Source organism: Papaver somniferum, chromosome 8 (genome assembly GCF_003573695.1).
Source record: "Papaver somniferum cultivar HN1 chromosome 8, ASM357369v1, whole genome shotgun sequence".
NCBI lineage: Eukaryota > Viridiplantae > Streptophyta > Magnoliopsida > Ranunculales > Papaveraceae > Papaver > Papaver somniferum.
In genome coordinates, this window is record NC_039365.1 from 3,741,431 (window position 1) to 3,758,591 (window position 17,161).

General features: G+C 36.7%; 1 pseudogene; it reads right to left on the reverse strand.

Annotated features, from left to right (window-relative positions):
* Positions 1–241: 241 nt before the first annotated feature.
* Positions 242–1,644, reverse strand: LOC113304939 (annotated as a pseudogene).
* Positions 1,645–17,161: the final 15,517 nt, after the last annotated feature.

A 17,161-nucleotide genomic window follows, 5' to 3' on the forward strand; every position in this document is an offset into this window, starting at 1 on the left:
TGATACAAAGGACTTTTAGGTCTTTTTAGTTACACCTAACGGTGCTAACTTTCCATCATCACTTTTGGTCAAAACTTGCCTAGTCTAGCAATAAATAAAAAAAGTGGCCTAGATTTGAAAAGCACCAAAAAAACATGCCTATTTTTGTAAAAAGCCCATAAAGTAAAGACAAAAAACTGAAGTTTTTTTGCATATTAAAGTCTACCCGAATGATGATGTCGACCTTTCGGTAGCACGAGCTCTAAAGAACCTCGTGAGCCTTCGCGTAATACCTATTTATGAAGCGAGACTTGACATCTGATACATCTGGAGTATCTGGGGTTGTAACCGGATAAAATTTGTAAAACCTCATGTTCTCAAAATCCCTTTTAGTTTCTTCACTTGTTTCTTCTTTTGCTTTCTTACGAGCCTCTTTAGCCTGTTTGTTCGCGTTCTTTGCTTCTTTAACCTTGTCGTCGATAAATTTCTTAAACGCGTCTCTTTGATCTTCTGTTATTACCTCATCTGCAATTTTCTCCTCGACAAACTCGTTAACCTCATCAAGAGCCCAATCGTAATCGCACACAACTGGTGGTTCTTCTGGAAACATTATGTCAACAACAGTGCACTAATCGATTTCTTCTTCCTCCTTGAACGGATTGTAAAAATAAGGTAGCCAATATTCGAACTTCTTCAACTGGTCCTCTTTCAGGGTTCTCAGAGAAGCTCTTCTCTGTGTGCATCGCCAGATAAAGATATCTGGAGATTTTTTCAATCTCTCAAACTGATTACCCCTTTTATCTAATGGTATGTAAGGAACCCAATCCATTTTCATCTGTTTCATCGGGATAATTTCTTCTGCCTCTCGTTGAACTGAGTTGATACCGATCTTATCAGAAGGAGGGAAATCATTAACAACAGCAACAATCACTGGTATACAGACTAGTTTTCCGTCGCCGTTCACGGAGAGCAATTGTGGTTCTGTGCAGCCAAATATATATACTCTTTTTCCATACAGTAGTCCACCTTCTTCGAAAGCAGTTTCTAGATTTGAGAAGTTCCATTTGAAGGTACCATAAAGCGTTTCAATCTGATCCCATTCAGTGCCCACTGGAAATACAGTTTTCCATAGATCCTCCATATTCCGCTTATCCTCAAAATATTCAGCTTCTTCGTTCTTTTTCTGTTTCTTCTTCTTTGGTTGTTCTTCAACTTCTTTAGCAATTTGCTGCTCCTCTACGACTTCTTCTTGTTCTTCTTCAAATTTTGACTGGTTCGCCTTTCTCTTACTTCCAGCTTTAGATTTCCATTGTTTTCTTTCTTGTGCGAAGAAGGAATTACAGTTTTTAAACTAGGGGTTTTCGGAAAGATTCAGAGAATAGATAGCATTTTTATAATGCGTTTACGGCGTTGGGACAACGCAAGCGTGGATTTGATTGAATTGTTTAGAGAGAGATGCAGACATTGCAGAGGGGTATAAATAGCGATGATCCAGAAATTTCGCCACGCAGAACTTAGTCTTATTAAGGAAGGAGTTCATAGCGTTATTGCTAAGCATAGAAGAAATAATTGGAATTTGGAAACCATTAAATCACCAGCTAACTGAAGCTACTTTCAAATTTGGAATGCTGGTAACTGGTTCGTTTACTTGTAGACCGCACCCATGTATACTAATTGTTTACATAGTTACCTTATTTTGTGTATTAGCCCAGCACTGAGTTTTTTTTTTTTTTGACTCTAAAACGGTAAAATTTTATTCAAAACGAAAAAGAAGTACAAGGTGAGAGGCGCCTAAGCGCAACTAGAGAAGGCAAAAGCCTACCCAATACACAAGCCGCAAGAAAAAAAAATGGCAGCAACTGTTTAGCAACATAAGTGCAAGCCTAACCTACACAGATTATCCAAACCCTATAATTTCTTCTTAGGTATAGGGGTTCTTTTCCCTCTACCTAAATCATCATTGCTAGGTCGATTTTTCTCAGGCGATTTTTCTAGGTCAAAGAAAAAGATATCTCTCAACCATGGAAGGGAGATCTGTTCAGGTTTCGAGTGATTTTCAAGGCAGCAAAGAACATACTTCTTCTATACTCTTGTTTAAACTTGGGTTTAGTTGATTTTCCTCTCTTGAATGGAGGTAAGGAAGATAACCGTAGACCTGTTCTGCAGACGAAATTTAGGGAAAATCATGCTGATGATTGGTCATCTCTATTCCCAAATAAGAAGAATACGGAGGAGAATCCATTAATCTATCAATCTCCAGTCATGATGGAGGGAAACGAAGCAGTGTCTATCTCCTCCGAGATTCTTCATCAGAAAATTAAAGAATGCGAAGAACTTGCAATTGGGTATTTTCTAGGTCGAAAGCTCTCTTACTCAATGGTGAAAGATGCAGCAGCTAAAGTGTGGAAGACAAAATCTGAGGTATCCATTACTCTCCACAACAGCAATCTTTTGTTTTCAAGTTTTTGAACTCTGAGGATAGGAATTTAGCTTTAGATCATGGGGATTTCCATATTGCCGTTAGTTTAATTGTGGTTAGGCCTTGGAGCCCCTTGATTGAGAACTCAATTGCAGAGATGAAATCCATTCCGGTGTGGATGTTGATTTACAAGGTTCCTCTTCATCTCTGGAACAATTTAGGGCTTGGTCCAATAGCTAGTTTTGTGGGAAAACCCTTGTTGATGGATGATTGCACCATCAACATAACTAGACTTTCATATGCAAGGGTTCTTGTTGAAATAAATTTTGATTGTCAGTTTCCTAGCCTTATCCCTTTGTGGATTGATGGAAAATTTGTAATGAATCTCCCCGTGGAATATCAGTGCAAACCTCAAAAGTGCAATCTCTGTCAATCTTTTGGTCATTCCAGCAACAAATGTGCTTTGAATAAAGCTCATGGGAAAGCTCCCTTGCCTCCTAAGAAGAAGCAAAGTTCTGAGATGTTGACAAGGATTCAATCTATATCTAAGGAAGGGGAAAAAGAGAAGGCAGGGGAGGATTTAGAGATCTTAGAGGAGACCAACCCTTCTACATCCATTGATGAGCAACCTAATCAGCAAACAACAATTGATGGTGAAAGAGTCTTAGCTAAAGCTACAGAGATTGGCGAGAAAGTAGAAGAACCGTTTATTGAGAGTAGAACTTATGCTAGAAGTATTAAGAGCTCATCCAAGAAGAGGAATAAGAAAATCCCACTGTGCGATTTGAATCCATATAGCGTCTTAGGTGTTGTTTCTGAAATTGGTTTGGAAGAGTTGCCTAAGAGCGGTGAAAAAAATGCAAGAGAAGATGAGGATAGTGGTCAGACAAGTAACAAGGCTCAAAATATTGAACCTCATGGCTTTAATACTACAGTTAGAAAAGAATCTGAAGATCGTAATGAAGATAAGAGTGATTCTAATGAAGAACGAGATATTGAAGAGCCCAAAGTAGTCTCTTGTGAAGATTCTAATGAAGAGTCTGAATAAGAGACGGACATGGATGTCATGGGTGTCCCAAAGGTAAAGTCAGTTGACGAGGTCTCTCAATGGAAACCAATGACTAAAGAACAAAATTTGTTAAACTTATGAAGTTTAGTTCAGCAATTGGTCTTTCTCGTGGAGCTAAAGAAGTCGAAGTTAAGAAAATCTTTGGAGACATAGTTGATACTTTCCATTCCTCGAAGCCAATCAAAGATTTGAGCCCAGCACTGAGTTGAGTTAGCCCCGCACTTAAAAGTTGATACGTGTGAGTTGGAGTTGATAATCGATACGTGTATGCGGAACTGTCGAACTCGGAAGAGATCTCTATTCCTTGGTCAAAGAGTTTAAAGTTCAAACTTCTTTTCCTTACTGTTAGTGGTATTGAACTTCATGCATTTGATTTCAACTTCATCAATTTAAAGTTTGTGAGATTGCAGCTCAATTAGAAATTCAATCCAAGGTACTTATACGCTGTGATTTTTGTTTTAGCTTGTCAATCTAGGGTATTTATGTTGTTGGTGAGATTGGAGATATGGCTTCAATTTGGTTATGCATTCTTCTAGTCCAAAAGGGTTCTCATACTGTGTTTGTTTGGAAATTAGGACTTTTATCTTTAGTTTTTTTGTTTTTTTTTTAATTTTATTCTACAGTTATAGAGTTTATAGTGTTATTACTTACAGATCGATCGGAAAAGTTTGGTATATGCACATATAATATGCTGAGGTCAAATTCAATAATTCTTGGTGTTGTAAGCATAATCCTCTAAGTGCAATTAAAAGATAGAAAAAAAAATTCAAGCAACTGCGAACCGCTTAGCTGAATTTCTTTTTTGGCCATTGACCGATCCTAGCAAATGTAGGAAAATGGCCTCAATGAAAAGGCATGATACGTTTGTAATTAAGCAAGATAAGAACCTGAAAAGTGAAAATGATGTCCGAGTAGTGACAGTGGTCAATAGATATTATAGAACTAGGAAAAACAATTAAGCGCGTGAAACCAATAGGCGAGTCTTGTAATGAAATACTGATTTGGATCTAGTACTCTAATGCTTTAACCATATTGATTTAACGTAATGAACAAGGAGAAGATAGCACAGCTTCTAAAGTTTGCCATACATAGATTTTTTGTATCTTAGAAAATTCTGTAAAACTAGGAAATACTTGTATACCACGTATAGAACTCAAAAGATGTTATGTATATAAACAGATAGTTATAAAGTTATGTAATTGAAGGATTCTCTTAATTAAAATCTTCTCTTCAAAACCTAATTCGCTATCTTCTCTTTTATTCTAAACCAAACCTATATCTTAACTTGGTATCATCCTGGTTTTGATTATTCATGTTTTTCGTAGCCTCATCTGATTCTACAGTTTCAACAATTCTTCAATCTTCTCAGTCCATGATGGCTTCTTCTATTTTCTCTCAACCTCATCATATTATCACTGTCAAGCTTGATGACACAAACTATTCCCTATGGCGTGCTCAATTTTTACCCTATCTTCAAGGTTACGATCTTGATGGTTATGTTACTGGTGACAAACCCTGTTCTGCAACTACACTTGAAGATGAAACTCCTAATCCAGCTTTTGCTCCATGGATGAAACAGGATAAAATCCTTCTTGGATGGATTTTCTCGTCTCATACTCCTGCTATCCTACGTCACGTTCATCATCTTGCAACTTCTAAAGATGTTTGGCCCTCTCTTGAATCACTTTTTGCTTCCAAATCTTATGCTCATATTCACCATCTTCAGTGTGAACTTCGTTCTTTGAAAAAAAGGGTATCTCTCTATGAGAGCATATATTAATCGAGCTCGAGATATTGTTGACAGCCTTGCTGATGCTAATACTACTATTACCAACTCTGAGCTACGGCATTGTATTCTTGCTAGCCTCGATTCCTCTTATTATGCTATTGTTACGTCCCTTACTACCTCTATGGGCACTATGAAACTTGAAGATCTTATCACGTATCTTCTTACAGTCAAACCTCGATAAACGAATGTTCGATAAATGAATAAACTTGCCAAATGAATAATTTTTTCCGATCCCAACTTGGGCCAAGGTGATAAATGAATAACCTTTCTTAATGCATTAATGAATAAAAAAAATTGGATCCTTACAGGCCCTATAGAAATATAAACGAATAATCACTAAATTATATATAAAATATATATATAAGAATAAACCGACATACATAATCAGAAAATTTTACATAAAAATATATGTAGGAAGGAACTCAAAAAAAAAAAAATCAGCTATGGTTGGTTGTCTTTTTCTTCCACCCAAACCAAAATGCACCGCATCCTTAATTTTATGCAATGCTTGCAGAAATTCTGGAATATTTTGCTCGTGTTGTAGCAAGTAACTTTTTTAAAGTGACCATCGCTTGAAAATCATCTTTAGATGACACATTTGGTACGACGCTACTATCATCTGGTTCAGGATCATTCTCATCATTCATTACTGACTCAATAATTTCTTCGTTTGTTGGAGACTCCATAACTGCATCATTCTCGTTAGGATAGTTCAAAAGATGTTCGACGTCCATCACATTTCTATAACGTAAATTAGAAATGACACCAGTTAATCCTTGGATTTCTTCTTCTAACTGACCATTTCTATAATGGTATATGTATTTTCTTAAACTCTACGTATTCAATTCATATAATCGGATCAACGGTCTCAATACACAGTTCGGTACTTATTCTACACGTATATTAACGATTGAACTTCGAATGTACACTAATATAAAATCAAAAGAAAATGAATGTTAATTGAATTATTGATAAGAATTTTAATCAAAACCCCTTAGATATATTTGTACATTTTCTCCTATACAATTATATTTCTTAACAGAGTGAATATTGTTTATATGAACAAATATTCTTTTATCGATAAATAAATAAAATATTCATTTATCGATAAATAAATAACCCTGCTAAACGAATATTTTTTCTTGCTCCCGAGGACATTCATTTATCGAGGTTTGACTGTACCTTTGAGTTACGAATGGAACAACAGACCAAGACTCTCAGTTCCCAACCTGTTACTGCTGCTTCTTCACGATCTTCTTCAACTGCTGGAATCTTACCAAAACCTGGTTCTGGTGCTTGGCAAACCCTTCCTTTTCAGATGTGTGACAAACACGGTCATCTCGTTCCTTTCTGTTGGAAGCGTTTTGATCGTAACTGGCGCCCTCAACCTCCTAGTCAAACACAGTCACAACAACCGTCTGCTCCTCGTGCTTATGCTGCTGAAACTCAAAGATCTTGTTTCTCTACATGGTTACCTGATAGTGGAGCTACTGATCATATCACACATGATCTTGCTAGGTTACATCCTTACTCGGAGTACACAGGTCCTGATCAAATAAAGATGGGTAATGGATCTTCTATTCCAATCTCTCATATTGGTACGTCCATCTTAGGTACTCCTGATTGTAAGTTATACCTCAACAATACTTTGTTTGCCCCTCAAATCTCTCATAATTTGTTATCAGTTTCACGTCTTACTACTGATAATGATGTATTGCTTGAGTTTCACTCTGAATTTTTTCTTGTGAAGGATCGATGCATGAGGAAGGTGCTTCTGCGCGGCAATAGGGTTGGTGTTCTCTATGTTCTTGATGGATCTGCGACAAGCCTTGTTGATGAACGTGCTAGTTCACAAAATTAGCACTCTAGATTAGGCCATCCCATGATGCGAACTGTGCGTCATGTCATATCTAAATTTTCTCTTATTGTTTCTAGTCGAACAATCAGTTTCTGTTCTTCTTTTCATGAACATCCAAGTCATAAGTTACCTTTTTCTTGTAGTAGTACCATTTATCTAAATCCTCTTGATTTGATTGTCTCGGATGCTTGGGGACCTTCTCATATTGTTTCTAGTGATGGCTATCAATATTATATAATTTTTATTGATGCATATTCTCGATTTACATGGATGTTTCCTATTACTCATAAGTCAGATGTCTACTCTATCTTTCTTGTTTTTCAAAAACATGTTGAGAATCTTTTTGATCGAAAAATAAAAAAATTTCAATCAGATAATGTTGTTGAGTATCGTAAACTCACTCCATATCTTCAACAACATGGAATTTTTCATCGTTTCTCTTGTCCACACACATCTTAGAAAAATTGTTTAGTTGAACGTAGGCATCGTCACATACGTGAAACAAGTCAAACCCTATTATCTATGGCCTTTGTACCATCTTCTTACTGGTATGATGCATTTTTTATAGCGTGTTATTTGATGAAAAGAGTACCCTCGACTGCTCTTTCCAAAATATCCCCATATAAAGTTTTATTTGGCTCAACACCTGACTATACCTCTCTTCGAATTTTTGGATGCCTTTTTTCCCCCATCTTTGTCCTTATCGATCTCACAAGATGGATCCTTCTTCCTTCCATTGTGTGTTTATTAGTTATAGTCCAGGACATAAAGGATACAAATGTCTTCATGTCCCAACTGGTCGCATATATATTAGCAGGCACGTAGTTTTTGATGAGACCACCTTTCCATTTGCGGCAAAAGAATCATCTCCGGCATATCCTTCCTCTGATAAGGTAATATGTCTTCATTTGCATATCATCTCTTCCATTCCAGTGACTGTTGGTTTCCAACCCACACCAACACGGGAACCATCTTTTCCCACAAGTGGTATCGGTTTGGAATTACCTAATGAACATTCTCTACAGCAAAGTGAGCAGCTATATGATGCACCTACTTCTCCAACAATTATTCAACCTACTTGTAGTACGGTTCAACCTACTTCTAGTACGGTTCCTTTGGACTTCTCTGGTGAAGAATGTACTCAGGATCACGGTGCACCTGCCAACCAATCTTCTTATGCTCCTTCTCTTCCAACTCATCCCATGGTCACTCGAGCTAAAGATGGAATTTTTAAGCTAAATACTTCTAAATATGCTCTTGTTTGCGATTATCTCATTGAACCAACATGTTTCTCTCAAGCTCAGGCGGATCCTAACTGGCGTCAAGCATCTGATAATGAGTATAATGCTTTGCTTAAAAATGGTACGTGGATTTTAGTTCCTTATCATCCGTCTATGAATTTGGTTGGTTCCAAATGGGTTTTGAAAAAGCGGGGGTCTAACAACCACACCCAACAATTCGATTAGCAATCTGTATTGACAAACTCCAATATACTTTTTATGAGAATCAACTAGACAGTTAGACTCAATCAATAAAAAGATATATCAAAGAGTTTATATCTCAATCTATCTATTTAATCTTACTCAAGCAAACTACGAGTCTCGATTAAAGAGAGATAAACTTGGATGGTACCAAAGACCAATATCCAAGGATCAATCAATATCAATCAACAACCATTAGGTTGGACTCTCCAATTGATTGATCTAAATGCACAAACTGTATTATTTCAATTATATAACAAATATAATGCGGAAAAGAAATAACACAGACACAAGAAGTTTTCTTAACGAGGAAACCGCAAATGCAGAAAAACCCCGGGACCTAGTACAGATTGAATACACACTGTATTAAGCCGCTACAGACACTAGCCTACTCCAATCTAAGTTCGGACTGGATTGTAGTTGAACCCCAATCAGTCTCCCACTAATTCAAGGTACATTTGCACCCCTACGCCTCTGATCCCATCAGGATACTACGCACTTGATTCCCTTAGCTGATCGCACCCACAACTAAGAGTTGCTACGACTCAAAATCGCTGGCTTTGACAATAAACAAATCTGTCTCACACAGACAAGTCTATCAAAGGATAAATCTGTCTCCCACAGAAAAACCCTAAAGTTTTTTTTTTCTTTTTTTGATATAAATCAAGGTGAACAGAAACCAATTGATAATCCAGTCTTATATTGCCGAAGAACACCCTAGATTAATCAATCACCTCACAACATCTTAATCACATGGTTGCAGAACAAGATGTCGTGGAATCACAAACAATGAGACGAAGATGTTTGTGATTACTTTTTATATATTGCCTATGGGAGATATTAATCTCAAGACAGTCAATCTGATTTTACTCGTACGATAGAAGATGCAAGATCAGATCACACAACTACGATAAAAGTAGTATCGGTCTGGCTTCACAATCCCAATGAAGTCTTTAAGTCGTTAACCTGGTTTTAGAAGAAGAAAACCAAAGGTTAAAGGAGAATCGACTCTAGCACGCAAACTAGTATTACACGTAAGATGTGGGGATTAGTTTTGCACAAGGCTAGATGTCTCCTTCATATAATATTTCAAATCAGGGTTTCTCCTTGCTCACTAAGAAAACACTATCCACCGTTAGATGAAAACCTGATTTAGATTCAAGCTAATATATCTCAATCGTAAGATCGAAATCTCAGCTTGTTATACACAAATGAAGTGCACGCTTCTAGGTTTGTTAACCATACCCAAACGTGTGCATTGTTGGTTCAACAATAGTCAACCAAAAGGTTATCCATTTGAGCATTTCATACCAACCATTTTCTTCTTCACCATAACTAGTTCAAATGACTCAGATGAACTAGTTAGAGAGTTGTTCAATTGCAAGGAAATCTCATGTACTACACAAGAAATAATTTAAGCAAAGATGATTTGATTCAGATGAATCGGTTCATGAACTTTATATCCACGGTTTGCAAAAGCATTTCTTAGTCTTTATAAGTTTAAGTTCATAAATCATCTTCAGATACATAACCTTTCTCAAGTTCACAAACAAGTTCGCGGACTTAAGAAAACCAGGAAGAGTTTCCAAACTCAGCAGAAAATCTCGGTAAGAGATGTTCCGCTAGTTCACGGACTGGGTTCAAGGACTGAGTTCGCGGAATGGTACTCACGCAAACAAGTTTTGAAACTCCAGCAGAATTTCTTGGGAAGAGAAGTTCCGTCAGTTCGCGGACTGAGTTCGCGAACTTGGCTGGGCCAATCCTCCGGTTTCTCTTGATCAACAAAGTTCGCAAACTTTGGTTCAAAGAATAAGACTTATACATATATGTGTTTCCACAACAATGCTTATATCCATCAATTGTTATGTAACTAAACTCTCATTCCAATCATTGAAATATTTTTAAATAACGTTACATAGTTGATAGACAGAAAAGAACAAACCTAAGAAAAAAAAAACTTTTCCTAAATCCTGAGCGTACACAACCTTGTCTCTTTTGATCAGGCACATGAGACAAGATTTACCAAACAACACAATTAATATGTGATGTGGTGAACAACAATTTGTCCACCATTTTCCTCTAGAGAGGAATCCTCAGACTTCTGTCTATCAAAGCGATTTGACCATACCTTCTTCTCTAATGGTCTTATTTTGTCTTTGGAAACCAACTTCTTAGACGAAGATAAAATCCTACATACCTCAGCAGTCTTCTGAACAAGTTTAAGCTTCCTTGCCAATCGATTTTCTCTTCGTTGAAGTTTGTTGGCGTGCATCACTTGATGTTTGTACTTGTAACATCTTGGTAGTTCATGAACCTTTTGAGAACAGAACGAGCACATCAACCTCGGATAGTATTTAGGCATCTGTGGTGTGAACGCAGCTAGACACATAGTAGATCCTGAAACATTACAATCAGAGTTTCCAAAGAATGGGTCAGTTGATTCTTCCAGCTTGATTGGATTCTCTTCTTCACCCAAACCATCAATATTGATATATGTATTGCTACAACTATCAAAATCAACGTTCTCACATAGAAAACCGACACTTGATTTCCTATCTTCATCAGAATCATAGATCTCAGACATCTCATGAAGTGTTACAGCAAGACCTTTGTTCCCAGTTTACTTTCTCCGATTAGGGCATTCATTTGAAAAATGACACAAACCTTTACACTTAAAGCACTGTGGCATATCCTCGTCATCAGCCTCGTCAGCATCCCTGTTTTTAGGATGAACGCGATTGTGAGGTTTATCTGACGACCTAGGTTTGTCTCTTGAAAACCGTTTACTTCTCTTCAATAGAAGATCCCTAAACTATCTTGTGATCAAGGAGACTGATTTTTCAAGATCTTCATCTGAAAAATCATCCTCAGATCGATCATCCTCAGAGACATAAACAATTTTACTTTTATCAAGTGTTTTCGTGTTCTTCTGTGCTTCCGATTTTTGATGTACGCTCATGATCAAAGATCTTTAGCTTTCCAACCAAGGTATTTATGGAAAGATTATCAAGGTTATTTCCCTCAACGATGGAATGCTTCTTAGACTCGTATCTAGATGGCAGCGATCTAAGAATTTTCATCACAATGTCCTTTTCAGGAATAGTCTTACGCAATGCAAAAGATGCATTAACAATTTCAGACACTTTGTGATTAAACTCATCAAATGAATCTTCATCTGCCATATGAAGGTTCTCCCAATCGGAATTAAGGTTTTGAAGCCTAGCTTCCTTTTCACTGGAGTTTCCTTCAAATACGGTTTCTAAGATATCCCAAGCATCTTTAGACCGAGTGCAATTAGACACATGGTGCTGAAGATTAGGGGTAATGTCATGTATGATGGCATTCAAACCGTCGGAATTTTGCTTTGCAGCAAGTATCTCGGCAGGACTATATTCACCAATATTCTTGGGAACGTTTACATCTCCAACTGCCACAATGGGAGCATTATAGACATTAACAACATATACCCATGATTGAAAATCACGCGCTTGAAGAAAAGCTTGCATAGAAATTTTCCACCATAAGTAATTAGATCTATCGAAGACTGGTGGTACGTTAATAGATATAGCACCTCTGTCCATAGAGTCAGATCGCTACAAACACAGACTTGTAAGGCCTTAAACGTGTTTTCCTGCTCTGATACCAATTGAAAAAGAGGGGGTCTAACAACAACACCCAACAATTCGATTAGAAATCTGTATGGACAAACTCCAATATACTTTTTATGAGAATCAATTAGACATTTAGACTCAATCAATAAAAAGATATATCAAAGAGTTTGTATCTCAATCTCTCGATTGAATCTTACTCAAGCAAACTGCGAGTCTCGATTAAAGAGAGATAAACTTGGATGGTACCAAAGACCAACATACAAGGATCAATCATTATCAATCAACAACCATTAGGTCGGACTCTCCAATTGATTGATCTAAACGCACAACCTGTATTATTTCAATTATATAACAAACATAATGCGGAAAAAAATAACACAGACACCAGAAGTTTTGTTAATGAGGAAACCGAAAATGAAGAATAACCCCGGGACCTAGTCCAGATTGAATACACACTGTATTAAGCCGCTACAGACACTTGCTTACTTCAAGCTAACTTCGGAATGGACTGTAGTTGAACCCCAATCAGTCTCCCATTGATTCAAGGTATAGTTGCACCCCTACGCCTCTGATCCCAGCAGGATACTGCGCACTTGGTTCCCTTAGCTTATCTCACCCACAACTAAGAGTTGCTACGACTCAAATCTGTCTATCAAACAAATCTGTCTCACACAGACAAGTCTATCAAAGGATAAATCTGTCTCCCACAGAAAAACCCTAAAGTTTTTGTTTCGTTTTTTGATATAAAATCATGGTGAACGGAAACAAATTGATAATCCGGTCTTATATTCCCTAAGAACGGCCTAGATTAATCAATCACCTCACAACAATCTTAATCGTATGGTAGCGAAACAAGATGTCTTGGAATCACAAACAATGAGACGAAGATGTTTGTGATTACTTTTTATATCTTTCATATCAGTGATATTAATCTCAAGACAATCAATTTGATTGTACTCGTACGATAGAAGATGCAAGATCAGATCACACAACTATGATAAAAGTAGTATCGGTCTGGCTTCACAATCCCAATGAAGTCTTTAAGTCGTTAACCTGGTTTTAGAAGAAGAAAACCAAAGTTTAAAGGAGAATCGACTCTAGCACGCAAACTAGTATCACACGTAAGGTGTGGGGATTGGTTTTGCACAAGGATATATGTCTCTTTTATATAGTCTTTCAAATCAGGGTTTTGCCTTGCTCACAAAGAAAATACTATCCACCGTTAGATGAAAACCAGATTTAGATTCAAGCTAATATATCTCAACCGTTAGATCGAAATCTTAGATTGTTGTACACAAATGAAGTGCACGCTTCTAGGTTTGTTAATTGTACCCAAACGTGTGCATTGTTGGTTCAACAATAGTCAACCAAAAGGTTAGCCATTTGAGCATTTCATACCAACCATTTTCTTCTTCACCATAACTAGTTCAAATGACTCATATGAACTAGTTAGAGAGTTGTTCAATTTTAAGGAAATCTCATGTACTACACAAGACACAATTGAAGCAAAGATGATTCAATTCACATGAATCAGTTCATGAACTTTATATCCACGGTTTGCAAAAGCATTCCTTAGTCTTTATAAGTTTAAGTTCAGAAATCATCTTCAGATACATAACCTTTCTCAAGTTCACAAACAAGTTCGTGGACTTAAGACAACCGGGCAGAGTTTCCAAACTCAACAGAAAATCTCGCAAAGAGATGTTCCGCCAGTTCGTGGACTGGGTTCGCGGACTGAGTTCGCGAACTGGTACTCATGCATACAAGTTTTGAAACTCCAGAAGAATTTCTCGGGAAGAGAAGTTCCGTCAGTTCGCGGACTGAGTTCGCAAACTGAGTTCGCGGAGTTGGCTAGGCCAATCCTCCAGTTTCTCTTGATCAACAAAGTTCGCAAAATTTGGTTCAAAGAATAGGAATTATACATATATGTGTTTCCACAACAATACTTATATCCATCAATGGTTATGTAACCTAAACTCTCATTCCAATGATTGAAACATTCTTAGATAACGTTATATAGTTGTTACACTATTTCTCGTCAAAGCAATTTTCAAGATGAATGAAACATATCATGACTTTCGTCACTAGGTAAAGATAAACATGGTCGAAGCGAAACGCTTACCTACACATATTTCGAGATATGGATAGGCGAGGTATACTCGGCTCGAAATACCAAATGTGTATCATCTAAGTCTATATATATAGCATACGACTTTTGTCTCAAGAAGTAGGAGATAGAATAGATAGACTTTTGAGTGATAGATAAGTTCAAGTCTTCACATACCTTTTTGTCGAGAAGTTCCACCGGTTCCTTGAGTAGTTCTTCCACTTGTATGATGAATCGTCATGAAGTCCTTGAGCTCAACTACACTTATTATCCTAGTCCGAGACTTAGATATAATAGACTAGAAATCAAGACTTATAGTTTTGATCACTAACATCGACAAACATGCTTGATATAGAAACGCATGCGAGTTCGACCGAGAAGTGCTCTAACAGGTTTATCGAATAAAGCGTAAGGCTGATGGCACAATTGAACGATTCAAAGCTCGTCTTGTTGCTAAGGGGTATAATCAACAGGAAGGTGTGGATTATTGTGAAACTTATAGTCCAGTTGTAAATCCATGCACCATTTGTATAATTCTTACCATAGCTTTGTCGTATAATTTGGAAATTCATCAATTGGATGTTCAGAATGCGTTCCTACATGGAAATATTGAGGAAGAAGTTTATATGAAACAACCACCAGGGTACACTGATCCTTATTTTCCAACCCATGTATGTAAATTTCAAAAGTCTCTTTATGGACTTAAACAAGCACCGCGTGCATGGTATCACAGGCTTAGTACCTTTCTACTACAGCTTGGGTTTCTTACTTCTAAATGGGATTCTTCTTTACTTATTCGTCGAGATTAACAAGGAATTATTTTCTTACTTGTTTATGTTAATGATATTATACTGACTGGTTCAATACCAATAGTTTGGAATTCATTCGAACACCTCCACATAAGGAATTTTCTATTAAGGATCTTGGTCCTTTGTATTATTTTCTGGGATTGAAACTACTCGCAATTCATCTGGTATGTTTCTTACACAAAAAAGATATGATCATGACCTTCTTATTCGGGCTAAAATGGATGGTGTTAAACCAATCCAAACTCCAATGAGTACTACCGGCGACATGTAATCTGATTGTAGTACATTTTTAAAATATGCTACCGAGTATCGCAGTATTATAGGTGTATTAAAATACTTGACGTTCACTCGTCCAGATTTGTCTTATGCTGTGAATAAATCTTGTCAATTTATGCATGCTCCAACTGAATTTCATTGGACATTGGTTAAACGTATACTACGATATCTCAAGCAGACCTCTACATATGGAATTCTTCTCAAGCCAGCGAATGCTCTACAATTGTCCTTCTCTGCCTATACTGACTCGGATTGGGATGGTTCATTAGAAGATCGTCGTTCTACCAGTAGTTATTGTATTTATTTGGGTGGAAACATTATATCTTGGAGTGCTCGAAAATAAAAACAGTATCTCGTTCTAGCACTGAAGCTGAGTATAGGAGTCTTGCTATTGCTACTGCTGAAATTATGTGGATTCGATCTCTACTTTCAGAACTTCAAATCTCTATTACATCTCCACCTATTTTGTGGTGTGACAATCTTGGTGTAACCTATATTACAGTCAATCCAGTCTTTCATGCACGTACTAAGCATATAGAAATTGATTATCACTTTGTTCGTGATCAGGTTGATTCTAAAAAACTAGATCTTCGGTTCATTTCTTCCAAGGATCAGATTGCAGATATATTTACAAAACCGCTTCCTAAAGATCGCTTTGCTTTGTTGAGATCCAAGATCACAGTTCATGATGACTCGTTACTCTTGTGGGAGGGTATTATGTTAACGTAATGAATAGGAGAAGATACGTACAACTTCTAAAGTTTGCCATACATAGACTTCTTGTATCTTTGGAAATCTTGTAAAACTAAGAAATACTCGTATAAAACTCAAAAGTTGTTATGTATATAAACATATAGTTATAATGTTATGTAATTGAAGAATTCTCTTAATAAAAAACTTCTCCTCAAAAGCTAATTATCTATCTTCTCTTTTATTCTAAACCAAACCTATATATTAACTAACCAAGAGTTAATTGTTCAAAGATAGACCAAATTTAAGTAGTTGGAAGTACTTGCAAATTTTGGTTAGGATAACATGATGTCTACTTCTTTTATGTGTCCTGAAGAATTCACTAAGAGAACACTTCTATAATGGTGTTTTCTGAATTTGTTTTTCTGCAAAAGAACACACCACTCATTAAGTGGATGACAGCTGAATACGATATCATTTCATATGAAAATGTAACAAAATCAGTGTCAGGTGTTTACATTTTGCTGTTGTTGGTTTGGGTTTTAGTATTTGGTATTTTATTGACAAGGATAATGTAGGCACCGTACAAGTAAAGTTATTTTCCTTCAATAGTTGTAGCTGAAAGAAAATAATATTTCTAGTACAACACTGGGAAACTGTGATCACCAAACCCGAAAAGGGTGTATATAGTCCGTTGTCTAATGGTCAGTTATTTGATCCCTCTGGAATTTAGCAGTTGGAATTGCATTACTTGCATCCAGCTTCCAGGTTTTCATATGAATCTTATAAATAAAATGTGCTAGGTTTGTAGATGTATATTATTAAGCGTATCTGAGAAATAACTCCTGTAAGAAATAATATTGCATTTTGTTTATAATAGAAAAACTTCTTATAGCTCAGTCATTCGAATGTTTGTGAACAATGTTGCTAGTTTTGCAGAGTTTATATAACCACAGCTTAACACACAATATGCTACCATGACAGGTTGAAAAGAAGCTACATAATTCATTTCCTAAAATTAATTTATCCTAAAAGTTTTTGAAGCATAATTTATGGCCGGAAGGAAAGTCAAT